This window comes from Engystomops pustulosus, chromosome 8 (assembly GCF_040894005.1).
Source record: "Engystomops pustulosus chromosome 8, aEngPut4.maternal, whole genome shotgun sequence".
Lineage (NCBI taxonomy): Eukaryota > Metazoa > Chordata > Amphibia > Anura > Leptodactylidae > Engystomops > Engystomops pustulosus.
The window spans coordinates 18298577-18321966 of NC_092418.1; positions in this window are offsets into that span (position 1 = coordinate 18298577).

Sequence of the window (23390 nt, forward strand, 5' to 3'; positions counted from 1 at the left end):
GGGTCCGGCCGGGATTCACTAAGGTAGTTCCTCCGCCGTCCACCAGGTGGCGCTGCTGCGCTGAAGTTCCCCGGAGGCGCGCTGGAATGCCCTGAAATTCACCGGCCTATACCTGGTGAAGGTAAGTGTAATTTTCGCGACACATTTTTTGTCTTAAATGCGGTGGTTTTTCCGAATCCGTCGGGTTTTCGTTCGGCCACGCCCCCCCGATTTCCGTTGCGTGCATGCCAGCGCCGATGCGCCACAATCCGATCGCGTGCGCCAAAATCCCGGGGCAATTCAGGTACAATCGGCGCAAATCGGAAATATTCGGGTAACACGTCGGGAAAACGCGAATCGGGCCCTTAGTAAATGACCCCCATTGTAACCAGTCTTCTGTTTGAGATTGGTCAATATTTAGCCATCTACACTCATTGATTGGTCAGATGTTCTAGTGTTGGGATAGGCTGCAGTTTAGGCACATAATTGGTGCCGGTTCCGTGTTTAATTTTTGGTTGGCTATTTGTTCCTCTCTCTTTTACTCTCCCCCAGTCTCCATCATTCTGTTGACAATCCCTTTAAGGGAAATATATTCCATCATTTCCTAATATCCTTCTACCTCTCTTGTCTGGGTGCAGTAGGTGGCACCTGCTGTACATCTTTTTAAAGTCTTCATCCTGACCTTCTCTCTAATTTGGGGAATTACTTAGTTAGCGCTACCTGAATTGTATTTTACCCCCAGCTGTGAATTTTCTTTAGAGAAGTAGAAGGCTGCCTGCGGGAGACATAGAGGAATGCTGAAGTACCGCGCCAAATATGTCTGTGCAAATAAGCAGAATCGCTCCGACAATGACATCTCCTGTATCATGGAGCAGTTTTTATGATGGATGGAGGCCGGGTCTGGTAGGCGCTTGCAATGGGCTCATGTGCAATGCGTGCAGCTGATAAAATGAGGGGGCACTCTCTGGATGAAGGCTAAAACTGATAAGGGACATTAGGGGCACTCTCTGGATGAAGGCTCTACCTGACATGAGGGACATTAGGGGGCACTCTCTGGATGAGGGCTCTACCTGACATGAGGGACATTAGGGGGCACTCTCTGGATGAAGGCTCTACCTGACATGAGGGACATTAGGGGGCACTCTCTGGATGAGGGCTCTACGTGACATGAGGGACATTAGGGGGCACTCTCTGGATGAAGGCTCTACGTGACATGAGGGACATGACGGGCACTCTCTGGATGAAGCCTCTAGCTGACATGAGGTACATTAGGGGCAGTCTCTGGATGAAGGCTCTAGCTGACATGAGGGTCATTAGGGGCACTCTCTGTATGAAGGCTCTGGCTGACATGAGGGACAATAGGGGGCACTCTCTGGATGAAGGCTCTAGCTGAAATGAGGGACATTAGGGGGCACTCTCTGGATGAAGGCTCTAGCTGAAATGAGGGACATTAGGGGGCACTCTCTGGATGAAGGCTCTAGCTGACATGAGGGACATTAGGGGGCACTCTCTGGATGAAGGCTCTAGCTGACATGAGGGACATTAGGGGGCACTCTCTGGATGGAGGCTCTAGCTGACATGAGGGACTTTAGGGGCAGTCTCTGGGTGAAGGCTCTAGCTGACATGAGGGACATTAGGGGGCACTCTCTGGGGGAAGGCTCTAGCTGACATGAGGGATATTAGGGGGCACTCTCTGGATGAAGGCTGTAGCTGACATGAGGGACATGACGGGCACTCTCTGTATGAAGGCTCTAGCTGACATGAGGGACATTAGGGGGAACTCTCTGGATGAAGGCTCTAGTTGGCATGAGGGATATGACGGGCACTCTCTGGATGAAGGCTCTATCTGATGAGGGACATTAGGGGGCACTCTTTGGATGAAGGCTGTAGCTGACATGAGAGACATTAGGGGGCACTCTCTGGATGAATGTTCTAGCTGACATGAGGGACATTACGGGCACTCTCTGTATGGAGGCTCTATCTGACATGAGGGACATGACGGGCACTCTCTGGATGGAGGCTCTATCTGATGAGGGACATTAGGGGGCACTCTCTGGATGGAGGCTATAGCTGACATGAGGGACATTAGGGGCACTCTCTGGATGAAGGCTCTAGCTGGCATGAGGGACATGACGGGCACTCTCTGGATGAAGGCTGTAGCTGACATGAGGGACATTAGGGGGCACTCTCTGGATGAAGGCTCTAGCTGGCATGAGGGACATGACGGGAACTCTCTGGATGAAGGCTGTAGCTGACATGAGGGACATTAGGGGGCACTCTCTGGATGAAGGCTCTAGCTGGCATGAGGGACATGAAGGGAACTCTCTGAATGAATGTTCTAGCTGGCATGAGGGACATGACGGGCACTCTCTGGATGAAGGTTCTAGCTGGCATGAGGGGCACTCTCTGGATGAAGGTTCTAGCTGGCATGAGGAACATTAGGGGCTCTCTCTAGCATAAGGCTCTAGCTCAGTGGTGGCGGACCTATGGCACGGGTGCCAGAGGCGGTACTTAGAGCCCTCTCTGTGGGAACCCAGGCCATCACCAAAGAGGACACAAAGGGTCTGGCTGACATGGGTGAGGGCTCTGGCTGACATGAGGTGCACTCTCTGGGTGAGGGCTCTGGCTGACATGAGGGGCGCTCTCTGGGTGAGGGGTCTTGCTGACATGAGGGGCACTCTCTGGGTGAGGGCTCTGGCTGACATGAGGTGCACTCTCTGGGTGAGGGCTCTGGCTGACATGAGGGGCGCTCTCTGGGTGAGGGGTCTTGCTGACATGAGGGGCACTCTCTGGGTGAGGGCTCTGGCTGACATGAGGGGCACTCTCTGGGTAAGGGCTCTCCCTGACATGAGGGGCGCTCTCTGGGTGAGGGGTCTTGCTGACACGAGGGGCACTCTCTGGGTGAGGGCTCTCCCTGACATGAGGGGCGCTCTCTGGGTGAGGGGTCTTGCTGACATGAGGGGCACTCTCTGGGTGAGGGCTCTGGCTGACATGAGGGGCACTCTCTGGGTAAGGGCTCTCCCTGACATGAGGGGAACTCTCTGGGTGAGGGGTCTTGCTGACACGAGGGGCACTCTCTGGGTGAGGGCTCTCCCTGACATGAGGGGCGCTCTCTGGGTGAGGGCTCTCCCTGACATGATGTGCACTCTCTGGGTGAGGTCTCTCGCTGACATGAGGGGTACTCTCTGGGTGAGGTCTCTCGCTGACATGAGGGGCGCTCTCTGGATGAGGGCTCTGGCTGACATGAGGGGCACTCTCTGGGTGAGGGGTCTTGCTGACATGAGGGGCGCTCTCTGGGTGAGGGCTCTCCCTGACATGAGGGGCACTCTCTGGGTGAGGGCTCTCCCTGATATGAGGGGCACTCTCTGGGTGAGGGCTCTCCCTGACATGAGGGGCACTCTCTGGGTGAGGGCTCTCCCTGATATGAGGGGCACTCTCTGGGTGAGGGCTCTCCCTGACACGAGGGGCACTCTCTGGGTGAGGGCTCTCCCTGACATGAGGGGCGCTCTCTGGGTGAGGGGTCTAGCTGACATGAGGGGCACTCTCTGGGTGAGGGCTCTGGCTGACATGAGGGGCACTCTCTGGGTAAGGGCTCTCCCTGACATGAGGGGCGATCTCTGGGTGAGGGGTCTTGCTGACATGAGGGGCGCTCTCTGGGTGAGGGCTCTCCCTGACATGATGTGCACTCTCTGGGTGAGGTCTCTCGCTGACATGAGGGGTACTCTCTGGGTGAGGTCTCTCGCTGACATGAGGGGCGCTCTCTGGATGAGGGCTCTGGCTGACATGAGGGGCACTCTCTGGGTGAGGGGTCTTGCTGACATGAGGGGCACTCTCTGGGTGAGGGCTCTCCCTGACATGAGGGGCACTCTCTGGGTGAGGGCTCTCCCTGACATGAGGGGCACTCTCTGGGTGAGGGCTCTCCCTGACATGAGGGACACTCTCTGGGTGAGGGCTCTCCCTGACATGAGGGACACTCTCTGGGTGAGGGCTCTCCCTGACATGAGGGGCACTCTCTGGGTGAGGGCTCTCTCTGACATGAGGGACACTCTCTGGGTGAGGGGTCTTGCTGACATGAGGGGCACTCTCTGGATGAGGGCTCTCCCTGACATGAGGGGCACTCTCTGGGTGAGGTCTCTCGCTGACATGAGGGGCACTCTCTGGGTGAGGGCTCTCCCTGACATGAGGGACACTCTCTGGGTGAGGGCTCTCCCTGACATGAGGGGCGCTCTCTGGGTGAGGGGTCTTGCTGACATGAGGGGCGCTCTCTGGGCGAGGGCTCTCCCTGACATGAGGGGCGCTCTCTGGGTGAGGGGTCTTGCTGACATGAGGGGCGCTCTCTGGGTGAGGGCTCTCCCTGACATGAGGGGCACTCACTGGGTGAGGGCTCTCCCTGACATGAGGGGCACTCTCTGGGTGAGGTCTCTCGCTGACATGAGGGGCACTCTCTGGGTGAGGGCTCTCCCTGACATGAGGGGCACTCTCTGGGTGAGGGCTCTTGCTGACATGAGGGGCACTCTCTGGGTGAGGGCTCTCGCTGACATGAGGGGCACTCTCTGGGTGAGGGCTCTGGCTGACATGAGGGATACTCTCTGGGTGACGGCTCTCGCTGACATGAGGGGCACTCTCTGGGTGAGGGCTCTCCCTGACATGAGGGGCACTCTCTGGGTGAGGGCTCTGGCTGACATGAGGGGCACTCTCTGGGTGAGGGCTCTCCCTGACATGAGGGTCACTCTCTGGGTGAGGTCTCTTGCTGACATGAGGGGCACTCTCTGGGTGAGGGCTCTCGCTGACATGAGGGGCACTCTCTGGGTGAGGGCTCTGGCTGACATGAGGGATACTCTCTGGGTGACGGCTCTCGCTGACATGAGGGGCACTCTCTGGGTGAGGGCTCTCCCTGACATGAGGGGCACTCTCTGGGTGAGGGCTCTCCCTGACAAGAGGGGCGCTCTCTGGGTGAGGGCTCTGGCTGACATGAGAGGCACTCTCTGGGTGAGGTCTCTCCCTGACATGAGGGTCACTCTCTGGGTGAGGGCTCTCCCTGACATGAGGGTCACTCTCTGGGTGAGGTCTCTTGCTGACATGAGGTGCACTCTCTGGGTGAGGGCTCTTACTGACATGAGGGACGCTCTCTGGGTGAGGGCTCTCCCTGACATGAGGGGCACTCTCTGGGTGAGGGCTCTGGCTGACATGAGGGCACTCTCTGGGTGAGGGCTCTGGCTGACATGAGGGACACTCTCTGGGTGAGGGCTCTGGCTGACATGAGGGGCACTCTCTGGGTGAGGGCTCTTACTGACATGAGGGACGCTCTCTGGGTGAGGTCTCTCGCTGACATGAGGGGCACTCTCTGGGTGAGGTCTCTCCCTGACATGAGGGGCGCTCTCTGGGTGAGGGCTCTGGCTGACATGAGGGGCACTCTCTGGGTGAGGTCTCTTGCTGACATGAGGTGCACTCTCTGGGTGAGGGCTCTGGCTGACATGAGGGACACTCTCTGGGTGAGGGCTCTGGCTGACATGAGGGGCACTCTCTGGGTGAGGGCTCTCCCTGACACGAGGGGCGCTCTCTGGGTGAGGGCTCTGGCTGACATGAGGGGCACTCTCTGGGTGAGGGCTCTTACTGACATGAGGTGCACTCTCTGGGTGAGGGCTCTGGCTGACATGAGGGACACTCTCTGGGTGAGGGCTCTGGCTGACATGAGGGGCACTCTCTGGGTGAGGGCTCTCCCTGACACGAGGGGCGCTCTCTGGGTGAGGTCTCTTGCTGACATGAGGTGCACTCTCTGGGTGAGGGCTCTTACTGACATGAGGGGCGCTCTCTGGGTGAGGGCTCTCCCTGACATGAGGGGCACTCTCTGGGTGAGGGCTCTGGCTGACATGAGGGGTGCTCTCTGGGTGAGGGGTCTTGCTGACATGAGGGACACTCTCTGGGTGAGGGCTCTCCCTGACATGAGGGCACTCTCTGGGTGAGGGCTCTTGCTGACATGAGGGGCGCTCTCTGGGTGAGGTCTCTCGCTGACATGAGGGGTGCTCTCTTGGTGAGGGCTCTTGCTGACATGAGGGGCGCTCTCTGGGTGAGGGCTCTTGCTGAAATGAGGGGCGCTCTCTGGGTGAGGGCTCTGGCTGACATGAGGGACACTCTCTGGGTGAGGTCTCTCGCTGACATGAGGGGCACTCTCTGGGTGAGGTCTCTCGCTGACATGAGGGGCACTCTCTGTGTGAGGGCTCTTGCTGACATGAGGGACACTCTCTGTGTGAGGGCTCTTGCTGACATGAGGGACACTCTCTGGGTGAGGGCTCTCCCTGACATGAGGGGCACTCTCTGGGTGAGGTCTCTCGCTGACATGAGGGGCACTCTCTGGGTGAGGTCTCTCGCTGACATGAGGGGCACTCTCTGGGTGAGGGCTCTCCCTGACATGAGGGACACTCTCTGAGTGAGGTCTCTCGCTGACATGAGGGGCACTCTCTGGATGAGGTCTCTCGCTGACATGAGGGGCACTCTCTGGGTGAGGGCTCTTGCTGACATGAGGGGCGCTCTCTGGGTGAGGGCTCTTGCTGACATGAGGGGCGCTCTCTGGGTGAGGGCTCTCCCTGACATGAAGGGCACTCTCTGGGTGAGGGCACTCCCTGACATGAGGGGCACTCTCTGGGTGAGGGCTCTCCCTGACATGAGGGGCACTCTCTGGGTGAGGGCTCTTGCTGACATGAGGGGCACTCTCTGGGTGAGGGCTCTCCCTAACATGAGGGGCACTCTCTGGGTGAGGGCTCTGGCTGACATGAGGGACACTCTCTGGTTGAGGGCTCTCCCTGACATGAGGGGCACTCTCTGGGTGAGGGCTCTCCCTGACATGAGGGACACTCTCTGGATGAGGGCTCTCCCTGACATGAGGGGCACTCTCTGGGTGAGGTCTCTCGCTGACATGAGGGGCACTCTCTGGGTGAGGGCTCTCCCTGACATGAGGGGCACTCTCTGGTTGAGGGCTCTGGCTGACATGAGGGGCGCTCTCTGGATGAGGGCTCTGGCTGACATGAGGGGCACTCTCTGGGTAAGGGCTCTCCCTGACATGAGGGGCGCTCTCTGGGTGAGGGCTCTCCCTGACATGAGGGGCACTCTCTGGGTGAGGGCTCTGGCTGACATGAGGGGCACTCTCTGGGTGAGGGCTCTCCCTGACATGAGGGACACTCTCTGGGTGAGGGCTCTGGCTGACATGAGGGGCACTCTCTGGGTGAGGGCTCTCCCTGACATGAGGGGCGCTCTCTGGGTGAGGGCTCTCCCTGACATGAGGGGCACTCTCTGGGTGAGGGCTCTGGCTGACATGAGGGGTGCTCTCTGGGTGAGGGGTCTTGCTGACATGAGGGACACTCTCTGGGTGAGGGCTCTTGCTGACATGAGGGACACTCTCTGGGTGAGGGCTCTTCCTGACATGAGGGCACTCTCTGGGTGAGGGCTCTTTCTGACATGAGGGGCGCTCTCTGGGTGAGGTCTCTCGCTGACATGAGGGTTGCTCTCTGGGTGAGGGCTCTCCCTGACATGAGGGACACTCTCTGGGTGAGGTCTCTTGCTGACATGAGGGACACTCTCTGGGTGAGGGCTCTTGCTGACATGAGGGGCGCTCTCTGGGTGAGGGCTCTTGCTGACATGAGGGGCACTCTCTGGGTGAGGGCTCTCCCTGACATGAGGGGCGCTCTCTGGGTGAGGGGTCTTGCTGACATGAGGGGCACTCTCTGGGTGAGGGCTCTGGCTGACATGAGGGACACTCTCTGGGTGAGGTTTCTCGCTGACATGACGGGCACTCTCTGTGTGAGGGCTCTTGCTGACATGAGGGACACTCTCTGTGTGAGGGCTCTTGCTGACATGAGGGACAATCTCTGGGTGAGGGCTCTCCCTGACATGAGGGGCACTCTCTGGGTGAGGTCTCTCGCTGACATGAGGGGCACTCTCTGGGTGAGGTCTCTCGCTGACATGAGGGGCACTTTCTGGGTGAGGGCTCTCCCTGACATGAAGGACACTCTCTGGGTGAGGTCTCTCGCTGACATGAGGGGCACTCTCTGGGTGAGGTCTCTCGCTGACATGAGGGGCACTCTCTGGGTGAGGGCTCTCCCTGACATGAGGGGCACTCTCTGGGTGAGGGCTCTTGCTGACATGAGGGACACTCTCTGTGTGAGGGCTCTTGCTGACATGAGGGACACTCTCTGGGTGAGGGCTCTCCCTGACATGAGGGGCACTCTCTGGGTGAGGTCTCTCGCTGACATGAGGGGCACTCTCTGGGTGAGGTCTCTCGCTGACATGAGGGGCACTCTCTGGGTGAGGGCTCTCCCTGACATGAGGGACACTCTCTGGGTGAGGTCTCTCGCTGACATGAGGGGCACTCTCTGGATGAGGTCTCTCGCTGACATGAGGGGCACTCTCTGGGTGAGGGCTCTCCCTGACATGAGGGGCACTCTCTGGGTGAGGGCTCTTGCTGACATGAGGGGCGCTCTCTGGGTGAGGGCTCTTGCTGACATGAGGGGCGCTCTCTGGGTGAGGGCTCTCCCTGACATGAAGGGCACTCTCTGGGTGAGGGCACTCCCTGACATGAGGGGCACTCTCTGGGTGAGGGCTCTCCCTGACATGAGGGGCGCTCTCTGGGTGAGGGCTCTTGCTGACATGAGGGGCACTCTCTGGGTGAGGGCCCTCCCTAACATGAGGGGCACTCTCTGGGTGAGGGCTCTGGCTGACATGAGGGACACTCTCTGGTTGAGGGCTCTCCCTGACATGAGGGGCACTCTCTGGGTGAGGGCTCTCCCTGACATGAGGGACACTCTCTGGATGAGGGCTCTCCCTGACATGAGGGGCACTCTCTGGGTGAGGTCTCTCGCTGACATGAGGGGCACTCTCTGGGTGAGGGCTCTCCCTGACATGAGGGGCATTCTCTGGTTGAGGGCTCTGGCTGACATGAGGGGCACTCTTTGGGTGAGGGCTCTGGGTGACATCAGGGGAACTCTCTGGGTGAGGGCTCTGGCTGACATGAGGGGCACTCTCTGGGTGAGGGCTCTCCCTGACATGAGGGACACTCTCTGGGTGAGGGCTCTGGCTGACATGAGGGGCACTCTCTGGGTGAGGGCTCTCCCTGACATGAGGGGCGCTCTCTGGGTGAGGGCTCTGGCTGACATGAGGGGCACTCTCTGGGTGAGGTCTCTTGCTGACATGAGGTGCACTCTCTGGGTGAGGGCTCTTACTGACATGAGGGGCGCTCTCTGGGTGAGGGCTCTCCCTGACATGAGGGGCACTCTCTGGGTGAGGGCTCTGGCTGACATGAGGGGTGCTCTCTGGGTGAGGGGTCTTGCTGACATGAGGGACACTCTCTGGGTGAGGGCTCTTGCTGACATGAGGGACACTCTCTGGGTGAGGGCTCTCCCTGACATGAGGGCACTCTCTGGGTGAGGGCTCTTGCTGACATGAGGGGCGCTCTCTGGGTGAGGTCTCTCGCTGACATGAGGGGTGCTCTCTGGGTGAGGGCTCTTGCTGACATGAGGGGCGCTCTCTGGGTGAGGGCTCTTGCTGACATGAGGGGCGCTCTCTGGGTGAGGGGTCTTGCTGACATGAGGGACACTCTCTGGGTGAGGGGTCTTGCTGACATGAGGGGCACTCTCTGGGTGAGGGCTCTGGCTGACATGAGGGACACTCTCTGGGTGAGGTGTCTCGCTGACATGAGGGGCACTCTCTGGGTGAGGTTTCTCGCTGACATGAGGGGCACTCTCTGTGTGAGGGCTCTTGCTGACATGAGGGACACTCTCTGGGTGAGGGCTCTCCCTGACATGAGGGGCACTCTCTGGGTGAGGTCTCTCGCTGACATGAGGGGCACTCTCTGGGTGAGGTCTCTCGCTGACATGAGGGGCACTCTCTGGGTGAGGGCTCTCCCTGACATGAAGGACACTCTCTGGGTGAGGTCTCTCGCTGACATGAGGGGCACTCTCTGGTTGAGGGCTCTCCCTGACATGAGGGGCACTCTCCGGGTGAGGGCTCTCCCTAACATAAGGGACACTCTCTGGATGAGGGCTCTCCCTGACATGAAGGGCACTCTCTGGGTGAGGGCTCTTGCTGACATAAGGGGTGCTCTCTGCGTGAGGGCTCTCCCTGACATGAGTGGCACTCTCTTCGTAACATCTCTATCTGACACAATTTTAGACACTATGGGTGAATAGGCCACATTTTCTGAAAAGTGTTGCCACCAATATTTGGCAGCTCATGCCATTTGTTAGTGTTAGAGTGGCATGTTATGGAGGTATCACTAAGGATATCAAAGGAGGAGAAGCAGTAAACCTTTTCATTATCCCAAACTTTATGACTGGCCAAATCCACCCACAACGATCTAGTAATGAACTTGTATCTATGAAACAGCAGCACAAGACACTTTATGGTCTTTGTGTAATGAGAGAGACAACAGAATTTCTCTTCTAGTATTTCAGGTTCTGGGCATTATGATCCGAACTGGAAAATCAACATTTTCTTGACTTGTAGAAACTAAGCTTCAGGTCTAAAATATCAGAAGCTTTAAAATCTATGAGGTATAAGATCTGAGTGGAGATCCATCAGATTCCTGAGAAAATAATTGGTGTTTTAGAGGGGGATCCTCTTGGACAGTGTCAATAAAGTTTATTGAAGATGTTCACAGGAAGTGATCAGTGATTGACATATCACCATGGCTCCATATAAATCAATCTTTATGTATATAGCGTCATCATGTTCCGCAGCGTTGTACAGATCATAGGGCAGATACACAGACAAAATTACAAGGCATTACAGAGTATTAACAAAGTGTATTAACATAGCCCCTTCACCTTTTTCATATGTATATTGTGCTCATCCATTGCTACTAATACTTATCAGTTATTCCAAATTTAAAACATGCCATTCAGGTCCTTACTAATTATAGTGAATATATTAGCATATAGGATGTATGATGGAATGGCATATTGCAGTATTATTTGGGCATTACAAGGCGGTATTATGGGACAATATGATGTCTTTATTTGAGCATTCACATCACTGTATACTGACATTATATTGGGCATTATACGGTTATATTTGGATGTTATTCTGCAGTATCCTGGAACTATCTAGTGTATAAAAAGGGCATATGGATAAACAATCCCTTTATGATGTTCCTATGGCAGCCAGGAACCTTGTGAAAGATATGATGATCCAATGATCACAGGTTCAAACCCCACCGAGGGTTTAGGTTTAAATCTCCCATCTTTTCCCTTTTACAAAGCAAAAAAAATAATATAATTGATATCAAACTTTACAAATATAAAAGTATTGATCGTAAACAAATATATATATACATATAAATGGATAATGGTCAACAAGCTGGTGATCAGCAAAGCTTGGACACAGTGATGACTGCTGAACTCTAAGGCCCCTTCCACACTAGCGTTGCATTTCACGTCAGGGTGCAATGCGTGAAAAACTGACGTTTTTGGCTGCGTTCTTGTTCCATTTTTCCTTGGAGTCATTAGCGTTTTTGCGTTTTTCACATGTTTTTTTAAGTCAATGGGAGACTCGAGCATTTTTCAAAGGGACCATGGTTCGGGAATAAAATGTTTTATGTAATTGAAAAAGAATGTCTTCTGATAAGTGATCAGATGTATGCAAACATCTGCAATCTATTCTTCACTGTTCCGCGCGCATATTATCTCCCGACAAGTTATCAGATGTGAAGAACAGTGAAGAATAGAATAAAAACAGTGAACACAGGATCATTTAAGTGAAAAACACAGTGCAGAACACAGTGAAGAATAGATTACAGATGTTCGGCACATCTGCTTACTTGTCGGGAGATACACGCGGAACGGTGCGAACAAAATAGTATGTGAAGAACAATATATATGTGTGAAGCAGATGTATGGAAACATCTGCAATGTGTTCTTCACACACATATATATTGTTCTTCACATGCTATTTTGTTCTCACCGTTCCGCGCGTATCTCCCGACAAGTAAGCAGATGTGCCGAACATCTGTAATCTATTCTTCACTGTGTTCTTCACTGTGTTTTTTCACTTAAATGATCCTGGGATTTGAACCCAGAACCTCAGTGCTGCAAGGCAGAAGTGCTACTCACTCAGCCACCATGCTGCCCTTAAGATGCACTCACTGTGGCCATGCTGTGTGAGGAATCCCTTCTTGTAAATTTTCTACATTTATTTTGTCCTTTTCTTCTCCATGACTTGTATACTTTTCTATCCATACTGTTTACTGTTGCATTCAACTGGCGAAGCAGGGGGCTGGCTAGGGATGCAGTGTCTGTGCACTGCCTATAGTTGATAGTCCCTAGGCGCATAGCCATTGGGCTAATGACTGCTCAAAGGTGGCTAACAGTCTGGATACAATAAAAGATGTGTGGCCCCTTTAATTGGAGGCTGCTCTACCCTCTCTCATCTTTATTCATCAGAGGGATGTGCTGGGGGTGTGGCTAGTAATGTGGGCGGTACAGGAGGTGAGCACATGCTCAAATACTCTGAGTAGCAGTGACCCAGCCTCTTTTTCATCGGTTTTCCCTCCCTCCCTCCCTTTATATATCGTTCTGTGTATTTTTTGTCACAGCGGGCGGTTTTTTAGGGGTAACACTGCCCTACATGCCCTTACATATGGCAGGCATACAGGGTGTTATCTGGTCTTATGTAAAGTGGAATGGTTAAAAGTGTCTATATATTCAAACAAAGAAATGGTTACATTTTCAATGGTTTCAATAAAGCTGTGGCCGACCCCGAGTCACCCCACAATGGAGAATGGTTAAGCAATGGTTTCTGTGTGGTTATCTATATTTGGGGTATTAAAGGGGCCAATCCGGCTCCGGGTTAGTAGGTGTTTATTATTTGAGCAGACTCCGCGCCCGTACAGGGTCAGAAAAGGGCGCAATTCTACTCCTAATAGATCTGGTGGTTGATGGAGGACGCAGCACCATATATGTGGCCCAATGTATTAAGGGCGAGCGTGCTCTAAGGAAGGCGGAGCCTAGTGACATCACCTGACTACTTATGATTGTGGGATAAGTCACAAAACAAACAAAAGTTGCAGATTACGGAAGATGAGAAATATTTGTAGCTGTTGTTAAAACCTAAGTCTCATATTCTGGTCTGTGACCTTTAAGTTATTTCTCTTAGGCTTACATATTGTATACAGCTAAGTATAACACTCTGACTACATATCCTGGAATCTGTGACCGATCAATGCTAACATGATGGGAGTTCAGGAGGGATGGGTACAACACCATACACACACATAACACGCTGACAGGGGTGGGTAAAACACCATACACACACATGACATGCTGACAGGGATGGGTACAACACCATACATACACATAACATGCTGACAGGGATGGGTACAACACCATACACACACATAACATGCTGACAGGGATGGGTACAACACCATACATACACATAACATGCTGACAGGGATGGGTATAACACCATACACACACATAACATGCTGACAGGGGTGGGTAAAACACCATACACACACATAACATGCTGACAGGTGTGGGTAAAACACCATACACACACATAACATGCTGACAGGGATGGGTATAACACCATACATACACATAACATGCTGACAGGGATGGGTATAACACCATACATACATACATATAACATGCTGATAGGGATGGGTATAACACCATACATACATACATATAACATGCTGATAGGGATGGGTATAATACCATACACACACATAGCAGGCTAAGGACCTTCAGTCACATGACTGCTGCTGGTGCTGGTCCTCTGTACACCAGGCCTCCTCATGTAAGTTGCCGAGGGCCATGTGACCCCTGTGTCTTTCTGTCTTGTCTTGCATTTGCAACACCCCTGCCGATGCAAGGCAGAGGGGTTGTTGCGAATACGTCCCACCATGTAGCTTGCAGCCTGTGTAGGGTCTGATCAGCCCCACAGCATGTCACTACATAACACAGATGAACACTGCAGCGGTAGAGCCTGCCTGGTAAGGCAGGAGTTAATAGTTTTATGTGATGCAATTCCAGCAACCAATCACATGTGTTATACCTTGTATCTGTAACCTGGGATGCAATTGGAGGAGTAGCCACCACCTGACCAGTGGGGTAATGAAACCCCTGGTCAGGAAAATTCTAGAGTGCAGTTAGCTGTGGAAGAGTTCAGTCAGACCAGGGAGTCTGAACAGCTCAGTTCCAGTCTAGTTAGACAGGAAGACAGACCAGAGCAGGAGAGCTCAGCTCCCTGCCTGAAGAGTGTAGTGAGTTAGTTAGTGAGAGGAAAGGGGTGTCATCCTACCTTCAAGGGTGATATCTGAAGCAACCCAGGACAAGCTGAAGCATCCTACTTGGACACAGCTACCTCCCAGCCTGCCCTTTGCATCCAGGCTGGTGATCTACTCCTGTGGCTCCCTCCAACTGCATCTCCAGCATTCTACCATTTGTCAAGGCACGTTGCTACTGTTCCTGTCGGTTCCAATAAAGAACTGTAAGTTATTTGTGTTCAACGTCTGCCTCCGTCTGGTCCCTGCTACTACGGCTGTCACCATCACAGGCACCCTATCCACCACACAGGGACTCATACTCCAGGTCCCAAAGGGTTGCCCCAGGGAGAACCGCTATAGCAGCCTCTCCCTCATCATTTCTTGCCAACACCACCCTGCTGGAGACCTGCCCGGCTATAGGACAGCCCTCCGGTTCCCCCATACCAAGCCCCGTGACATTAGCGTGCCTAGGCCGCAACCGCCAGCCCCGGCTGTCTCCAGGCCCCAAGAAAAGGCTAGGCCCCGGTAGGGGATGTAGCACATTGTATCCAGACCATCAATCCACTTCAAGAAACCTAAAAGACAATGGAAAGTGAATGGTCAAAGTTTTACAGAAGACACCAGGGCAGATCAGGAAGCAGCGCTGTCTCTATGGCACATACTGTAGCAATGGGGCCATTATCTGCACAGAGTTCATACCTCTTATTACTATGTGAGTATATCACTTCATTCTGCATCTGTAATCTCCAAAGCTGAAGTTTTGGACCCTCTATTTTATGTTTGGACTTTGATATATTGCACCTAGATTGTATCGTACAATTTATACTCATTTTGTACAATGTTATGCACTTTTATATGTAATGGCAGATATTCTATAGTGTACCTTTAAGACTTGAAGCACTTCAATGAAAGCAGAAGAAATGGGAAACTCTGGAGCTGAACAACAGCTGGAACATTAGCCTCAGGAGCAGGTGGGTAAAAGCCTGGACAGAACCAACATCAGGGGGGATAGCGGGACTCCAGTCAGGGGCCCATCCATAAAGGGGGCCACAGTCCAAGTATTCCCTCCCTATTAATTGTGCCGGTGAGAGCAGGAGAGCAGCAGCAGACAGCACATGTCAGAGCAGGAGAGCAGTAGCAGACAGCGCATGTCAGGGTGGAAGAGCAGCAGCAGACAGCGCATGTCAGAGCGGGAGAGCAGCAGCAGACAGCACATGTTACAGCAGGAGAGCAGCAGCAGACAGCGCATGTAAGAGCAGGAGAGCAGCAGCAGACAGAACATGTCAGAGCGGGAGAGCAGCAGCAGACAGCGCATGTCAGAGCGGGAGAGCAGCAGCAGACAGCGCATGTCAGAGTGGGAGAGCAGCAGCAGACAGCACATGCCAGAGCAGGATAGCAGCAGCAGACAGCACATGTCAGAGCAGGAGAGCAGCAGCAGACAGCGCATGTCAGAGCGGGAGAGCAGCAGCAGACAGCGCATGTCAGGGTGGAAGAGGAGCAGCAGACAGCACATGTCACAGCAGGAGAGCAGCAGCAGACAGCGCATGCCAGAGCAGGATAGCAGCAGCAGACAGCACATGTCAGAGCAGGAGAGCAGCAGCAGACAGCACATGTCACAGCAGGAGAGCAGCAGCAGACAGCGCATGTCAGGGTGGAAGAGGAGCAGCAGACAGCACATGTCACAGCAGGAGAGCAGCAGCAGACAGCGCATGTCAGAGCAGGAGAGCAGCAGCATACAGCACATGTCAGAGCAGGAGAGCAGCAGCAGACAGCACATGTCAGAGCGGGAGAGCAGCAGCAGACAGCGCATGTCAGAGCAGGAGAGCAGCAGCAGACAGCGCATGTCAGAGCGGGAGAGCAGCAGCAGACAGCGCATGCCAGAGCAGGAGAGCAGCAGCAGACAGCGCATGCCAGAGCAGGATAGCAGCAGCAGACAGCGCATGTCACAGCAGGAGAGCAGCAGCAGACAGCGCATGTCACAGCAGGAGAGCAGCAGCAGACAGCGCATGCCAGAGCAGGATAGCAGCAGCAGACAGCGCATGTCAGAGCGGGAGAGCAGCAGCAGACAGCGCATGTCAGAGCAAGAGAGCAGCAGCAGACAGCACATCTCAGAGCAGCAGCAGACAGCACATGTCAGGGTGGAAGAGGAGCAGCAGACAGAGCATGTCAGAGCAGGAGAGCAGCAGCAGGCAGCACATGTCAGAGCGGGAGAGCAGCAGCAGACAGCGCGTGTCAGAGCAGGAGAGCAGCAGCAGACAGCACATGTCACAGCAGGAGTGCAGCAGCAGACAGTGCATGTCAGAGTGGGAGAGCAGCAGCAGACAGCACATGTCACAGCAGGAGAACAGCAGCAGACAGCACATGTCAGAGTGGGAGAGCAGCAGCAGACAGCACATGTCACAGCAGGAGAACAGCAGCAGACAGCGCGTGTCAGAGCAGGAGAGCAGCAGCAGACAGCACATGTCACAGCAGGAGTGCAGCAGCAGACAGTGCATGTCAGAGCGGGAGAGCAGCAGCAGACAGCACATGCCAGAGCAGGAGAGCAGCAGCAGACAGCGCATGTCAGAGCAGGAGAGCAGCAGCAGACAGCGCGTGTCAGAGCAGGAGAGCAGCAGCAGACAGCACATGTCACAGCAGGAGAGCAGCAGCAGACAGCGCATGTCACAGCAGGAGTGCAGCAGCAGACAGCGCATGTCAGAGTGGGAGAGCAGCAGCAGACAGCACATGCCAGAGCAGGATAGCAGCAGCAGACAGCGCATGTCAGAGCAGGAGAGCAGCAGCAGACAGCGCATGTCAGAGCAGGAGAGCAGCAGCAGACAACTCATATCAGAGCAGGAGAGCAGCAGCAGACAGCGCATGTCAGAGCAAGAGAGCAGCAGCAGACAGCGCATCTCAGAGCAGCAGCAGACAGCACATGTCAGGGTGGAAGAGGAGCAGCAGACAGAGCATGTCAGAGCAGGAGAGCAGCAGCAGACAGCACATGCCAGAGCAGGATAGCAGCAGCAGACAGCACATATCAGAGCAGGAGAGCAGCAGCAGACAGCGCATGTCAGAGCGGGAGAGCAGCAGCAGACAGCGCATGTCAGAGCAGGAGAGCAGCAGCAGACAGAGCATGTCAGAGCAGGAGAGCAGCAGCAGGCAGCACATGTCAGAGTGGGAGAGCAGCAGCAGACAGCACATGCCAGAGCAGGATAGCAGCAGCAGACAGCACATGTCAGAGCAGGAGAGCAGCAGCAGACAGCGCATGTCAGAGCGGGAGAGCAGCAGCAGACAGCGCATGTCAGAGCAGGAGAGCAGCAGCAGACAGCACATGTCACAGCAGGAGAGCAGCAGCAGACAGCACATGTCACAGCAGGAGAGCAGCAGCAGACAGCACATGTCAGAGCAGGATAGCAGCAGCAGACAGCGCATGTCAGAGTGGGAGAGCAGCAGCAGACAGCGCATGTCAGAGTGGGAGAGCAGCAGCAGACAGCGCATGTCAGAGCAGGAGAGCAGCAGCAGACAGCACATGTCACAGCAGGAGAGCAGCAGCAGACAGCACATGTCAGAGCGGGAGAGCAGCAGCAGACAGCGCATGTCAGAGCAGGAGAGCAGCAGCAGACAGCGCATGTCAGAGTGGGAGAGCAGCAGCAGACAGCGCATGTCAGAGTGGGAGAGCAGCAGCAGACAGCACATGCCAGAGCAGGATAGCAGCAGCAGACAGCACATGTCAGAGCAGGAGAGCAGCAGCAGACAGCACATGTCACAGCAGGAGAGCAGCAGCAGACAGCACATGTCAGAGCGGGAGAGCAGCAGCAGACAGCGCATGTCAGAGCAGGAGAGCAGCAGCAGACAGTGCATGTCAGAGTGGGAGAGCAGCAGCAGACAGCGCATGTCAGAGTGGGAGAGCAGCAGCAGACAGCACATGCCAGAGCAGGATAGCAGCAGCAGACAGCACATGTCAGAGCAGGAGAGCAGCAGCAGACAGCGCATGTCAGAGCGGGAGAGCAGCAGCAGACAGCGCATGTCAGAGCAGGAGAGCAGCAGCAGACAGCACATGTCACAGCAGGAGAGCAGCAGCAGACAGCGCATGTCAGAGTGGGAGAGCAGCAGCAGACAGCGCATGTCAGAGTGGGAGAGCAGCAGCAGACAGCGCATGTCAGAGCAGGAGAGCAGCAGCAGACAGCACATGTCAGAGCAGGAGAGCAGCAGCAGACAGCACATGTCAGAGCGGGAGAGCAGCAGCAGACAGCGCATGTCAGAGCAGGAGAGCAGCAGCAGACAGCGCATGTCAGAGTGGGAGAGCAGCAGCAGACAGCGCATGTCAGAGTGGGAGAGCAGCAGCAGACAGCACATGCCAGAGCAGGATAGCAGCAGCAGACAGCACATGTCAGAGCAGGAGAGCAGCAGCAGACAGCACATGTCACAGCAGGAGAGCAGCAGCAGACAGCACATGTCAGAGCGGGAGAGCAGCAGCAGACAGCGCATGTCAGAGCAGGAGAGCAGCAGCAGACAGTGCATGTCAGAGTGGGAGAGCAGCAGCAGACAGCGCATGTCAGAGTGGGAGAGCAGCAGCAGACAGCACATGCCAGAGCAGGATAGCAGCAGCAGACAGCACATGTCAGAGCAGGAGAGCAGCAGCAGACAGCGCATGTCAGAGCGGGAGAGCAGCAGCAGACAGCGCATGTCAGAGCAGGAGAGCAGCAGCAGACAGCACATGTCACAGCAGGAGTGCAGCAGCAGACAGCGCATGTCAGAGCGGGAGAGCAGCAGCAGACAGCACATATCAAAGCAGGAGTGCAGCAGCAGACAGCGCATGTCAGAGCGGATGAGCAGCAGCAGACAGCACATGTCACAGCAGGAGAACAGCAGCAGACAGCGCATGTAAGAGCAGGAGAGCAGCAGCAGACAGCACATGCCAGAGCAGGATAGCAGCAGCAGACAGCGCATGTCAGAGCGGGAGAGCAGCAGCAGACAGCGCGTGTCAGAGCAGGAGAGCAGCAGCAGACAGCACATGTCACAGCAGGAGAGCAGCAGCAGACAGCGCATGTCACAGCAGGAGTGCAGCAGCAGACAGCGCATGTCAGAGTGGGAGAGCAGCAGCAGACAGCGCATGTCAGAGCGGGAGAGCAGCAGCAGACAGCGCATGTCAGAGCAGGAGAGCAGCAGCAGACAGCACATGTCACAGCAGGAGAGCAGCAGCAGACAGCACATGTCAGAGCGGGAGAGCAGCAGCAGACAGCGCATGTCAGAGTGGGAGAGCAGCAGCAGACAGCGCATGTCAGAGTGGGAGAGCAGCAGCAGACAGCACATGCCAGAGCAGGATAGCAGCAGCAGACAGCACATGTCAGAGCAGGAGAGCAGCAGCAGACAGCGCATGTCAGAGCGGGAGAGCAGCAGCAGACAGCACATGTCAGAGCAGGAGTGCAGCAGCAGACAGCGCATGTCAGAGTGGGAGAGCAGCAGCAGACAGCGCATGTCAGAGCGGGAGAGCAGCAGCAGACAGCGCATGTCAGAGCAGGAGAGCAGCAGCAGACAGCACATGTCACAGCAGGAGAGCAGCAGCAGACAGCACATGTCAGAGCGGGAGAGCAGCAGCAGACAGCGCATGTCAGAGTGGGAGAGCAGCAGCAGACAGCGCATGTCAGAGTGGGAGAGCAGCAGCAGACAGCACATGCCAGAGCAGGATAGCAGCAGCAGACAGCACATGTCAGAGCAGGAGAGCAGCAGCAGACAGCGCATGTCAGAGCGGGAGAGCAGCAGCAGACAGCACATGTCAGAGCAGGAGAGCAGCAGCAGACAGCGCATGTCAGAGCGGGAGAGCAGCAGCAGACAGCGCATGTCAGAGCAGGAGAGCAGCAGCAGACAGCACATGTCACAGCAGGAGTGCAGCAGCAGACAGCGCATGTCAGAGCGGGAGAGCAGCAGCAGACAGCACATATCAAAGCAGGAGTGCAGCAGCAGACAGCGCATGTCAGAGCGGATGAGCAGCAGCAGACAGCACATGTCACAGCAGGAGAGCAGCAGCAGACAGCACATGTCACAGCAGGAGAGCAGCAGCAGACAGCACATGCCAGAGCAGGATAGCAGCAGCAGACAGCGCATGTCAGAGCGGGAGAGCAGCAGCAGACAGCGCGTGTCAGAGCAGGAGAGCAGCAGCAGACAGCACATGTCACAGCAGGAGAGCAGCAGCAGACAGCGCATGTCACAGCAGGAGTGCAGCAGCAGACAGCGCATGTCAGAGTGGGAGAGCAGCAGCAGACAGCACATGCCAGAGCAGGATAGCAGCAGCAGACAGCGCATGTCAGAGCAGGAGAGCAGCAGCAGACAGCTCATATCAGAGCAGGAGAGCAGCAGCAGACAGCGCATGTCAGAGCAAGAGAGCAGCAGCAGACAGCGCATCTCAGAGCAGCAGCAGACAGCACATGTCAGGGTGGAAGAGGAGCAGCAGACAGAGCATGTCAGAGCAGGAGAGCAGCAGCAGACAGCACATGCCAGAGCAGGATAGCAGCAGCAGACAGCACATATCAGAGCAGGAGAGCAGCAGCAGACAGCGCATGTCAGAGCGGGAGAGCAGCAGCAGACAGCGCATGTCAGAGCAGGAGAGCAGCAGCAGACAGAGCATGTCAGAGCAGGAGAGCAGCAGCAGGCAGCACATGTCAGAGTGGGAGAGCAGCAGCAGACAGCACATGCCAGAGCAGGATAGCAGCAGCAGACAGCACATGTCAGAGCAGGAGAGCAGCAGCAGACAGCGCATGTCAGAGCGGGAGAGCAGCAGCAGACAGCGCATGTCAGAGCAGGAGAGCAGCAGCAGACAGCACATGTCACAGCAGGAGAGCAGCAGCAGACAGCGCATGTCAGAGTGGGAGAGCAGCAGCAGACAGCGCATGTCAGAGCGGGAGAGCAGCAGCAGACAGCACATGTCACAGCAGGAGAGCAGCAGCAGACAGCGCATGTCAGAGTGGGAGAGCAGCAGCAGACAGCGCATGTCAGAGCGGGAGAGCAGCAGCAGACAGCACATGTCACAGCAGGAGAGCAGCAGCAGACAGCACATGCCAGAGCAGGAGAGCAGCAGCAGACAGCACATGTCACAGCAGGAGAGCAGCAGCAGACAGCGCATGTCAGAGCAGGAGAGCAGCAGCAGACAGCGCATGTCAGAGTGGGAGAGCAGCAGCAGACAGCGCATGTCAGAGCAGGAGAGCAGCAGCAGACAGCACATGTCACAGCAGGAGAGCAGCAGCAGACAGCACATGTCAGAGCGGGAGAGCAGCAGCAGACAGCGCATGTCAGAGTGGGAGAGCAGCAGCAGACAGCGCATGTCAGAGCAGGAGAGCAGCAGCAGACAGCACATGTCACAGCAGGAGAGCAGCAGCAGACAGCACATGTCAGAGCGGGAGAGCAGCAGCAGACAGCACATGTCACAGCAGGAGAGCAGCAGCAGACAGCGCATGTCAGAGCAGGAGAGCAGCAGCAGACAGCACATGTCACAGCAGGAGAGCAGCAGCAGACAGCACATGTCAGAGCAGGAGAGCAGCAGCAGACAGCACATGTCACAGCAGGAGAGCAGCAGCAGACAGCGCATGTCAGAGCAGGAGAGCAGCAGCAGACAGCGCATGTCAGAGCAGGAGAGCAGCAGCAGACAGCACATGTCAGAGCGGGAGAGCAGCAGCAGACAGCGCATGTCACAGCAGGAGAGCAGCAGCAGACAGCGCATGTCAGAGCAGGAGAGCAGCAGCAGACAGCGCATGTCAGAGCAGGAGAGCAGCAGCAGACAGCGCATGTCAGAGCAGGAGAGCAGCAGCAGACAGCACATGTCACAGCAGGAGAGCAGCAGCAGACAGCACATGTCAGAGCGGGAGAGCAGCAGCAGACAGCGCATGTCAGAGTGGGAGAGCAGCAGCAGACAGCGCATGTCAGAGTGGGAGAGCAGCAGCAGACAGCACATGCCAGAGCAGGATAGCAGCAGCAGACAGCACATGTCACAGCAGGAGAGCAGCAGCAGACAGCACATGTCAGAGCAGGAGAGTAGCAGCAGACAGCGCATGTCAGAGCGGGAGAGCAGCAGCAGACAGCACATGTCAGAGCAGGAGAGCAGCAGCAGACAGCACATGTCAGAGCGGGAGAGCAGCAGCAGACAGCGCATGTCAGAGTGGGAGAGCAGCAGCAGACAGCGCATGTCAGAGTGGGAGAGCAGCAGCAGACAGCGCATGTCAGAGCGGGAGAGCAGCAGCAGACAGCGCATGTCAGAGCGGGAGAGCAGCAGCAGACAGCGCATGTCAGAGCAGGAGAGCAGCAGCAGACAGCACATGTCACAGCAGGAGTGCAGCAGCAGACAGCGCATGTCAGAGCGGGAGAGCAGCAGCAGACAGCACATATCAAAGCAGGAGTGCAGCAGCAGACAGCGCATGTCAGAGCGGATGAGCAGCAGCAGACAGCACATGTCACAGCAGGAGAGCAGCAGCAGACAGCACATGCCAGAGCAGGATAGCAGCAGCAGACAGCGCATGTCAGAGCAGGAGAGCAGCAGCAGACAGCACATGTCAGAGCAGGAGAGCAGCAGCAGACAGCGCATGTCAGAGCAAGAGAGCAGCAGCAGACAGCGCATGTCAGAGCAGGAGAGCAGCAGCAGACAGCGCATGTCAGAGCGGGAGAGCAGCAGCAGACAGCGCATGTCAGAGCAGGAGAGCAACAGCAGACAGCACATGTCACAGCAGGAGAGCAGCAGCAGACAGCGCATGTCAGAGTGGGAGAGCAGCAGCAGACAGCGCATGTCAGAGCGGGAGAGCAGCAGCAGACAGCGCATGTCAGAGCAGGATAGCAGCAGCAGACAGCGCATGTCAGAGTGGGAGAGCAGCAGCAGACAGCACATGCCAGAGCAGGATAGCAGCAGCAGCAGACAGCGCATGTCAGAGCGGGAGAGCAGCAGCAGACAGCACATGTCACAGCAGGAGAGCAGCAGCAGACAGCACATGTCAGAGCGGGAGAGCAGCAGCAGACAGCACATGTCACAGCAGGAGAGCAGCAGCAAACAGCGCATGTAAGAGCAGGAAAGCAGCAGCAGACAGCACATGTCAGAGTGGGAGAGCAGCAGCAGACAGCGCATGTCAGAGCAGGAGAGCAGCAGCAGACAGCACATGCCAGAGCAGGATAGCAGCAGCAGACAGCGCATGTCAGA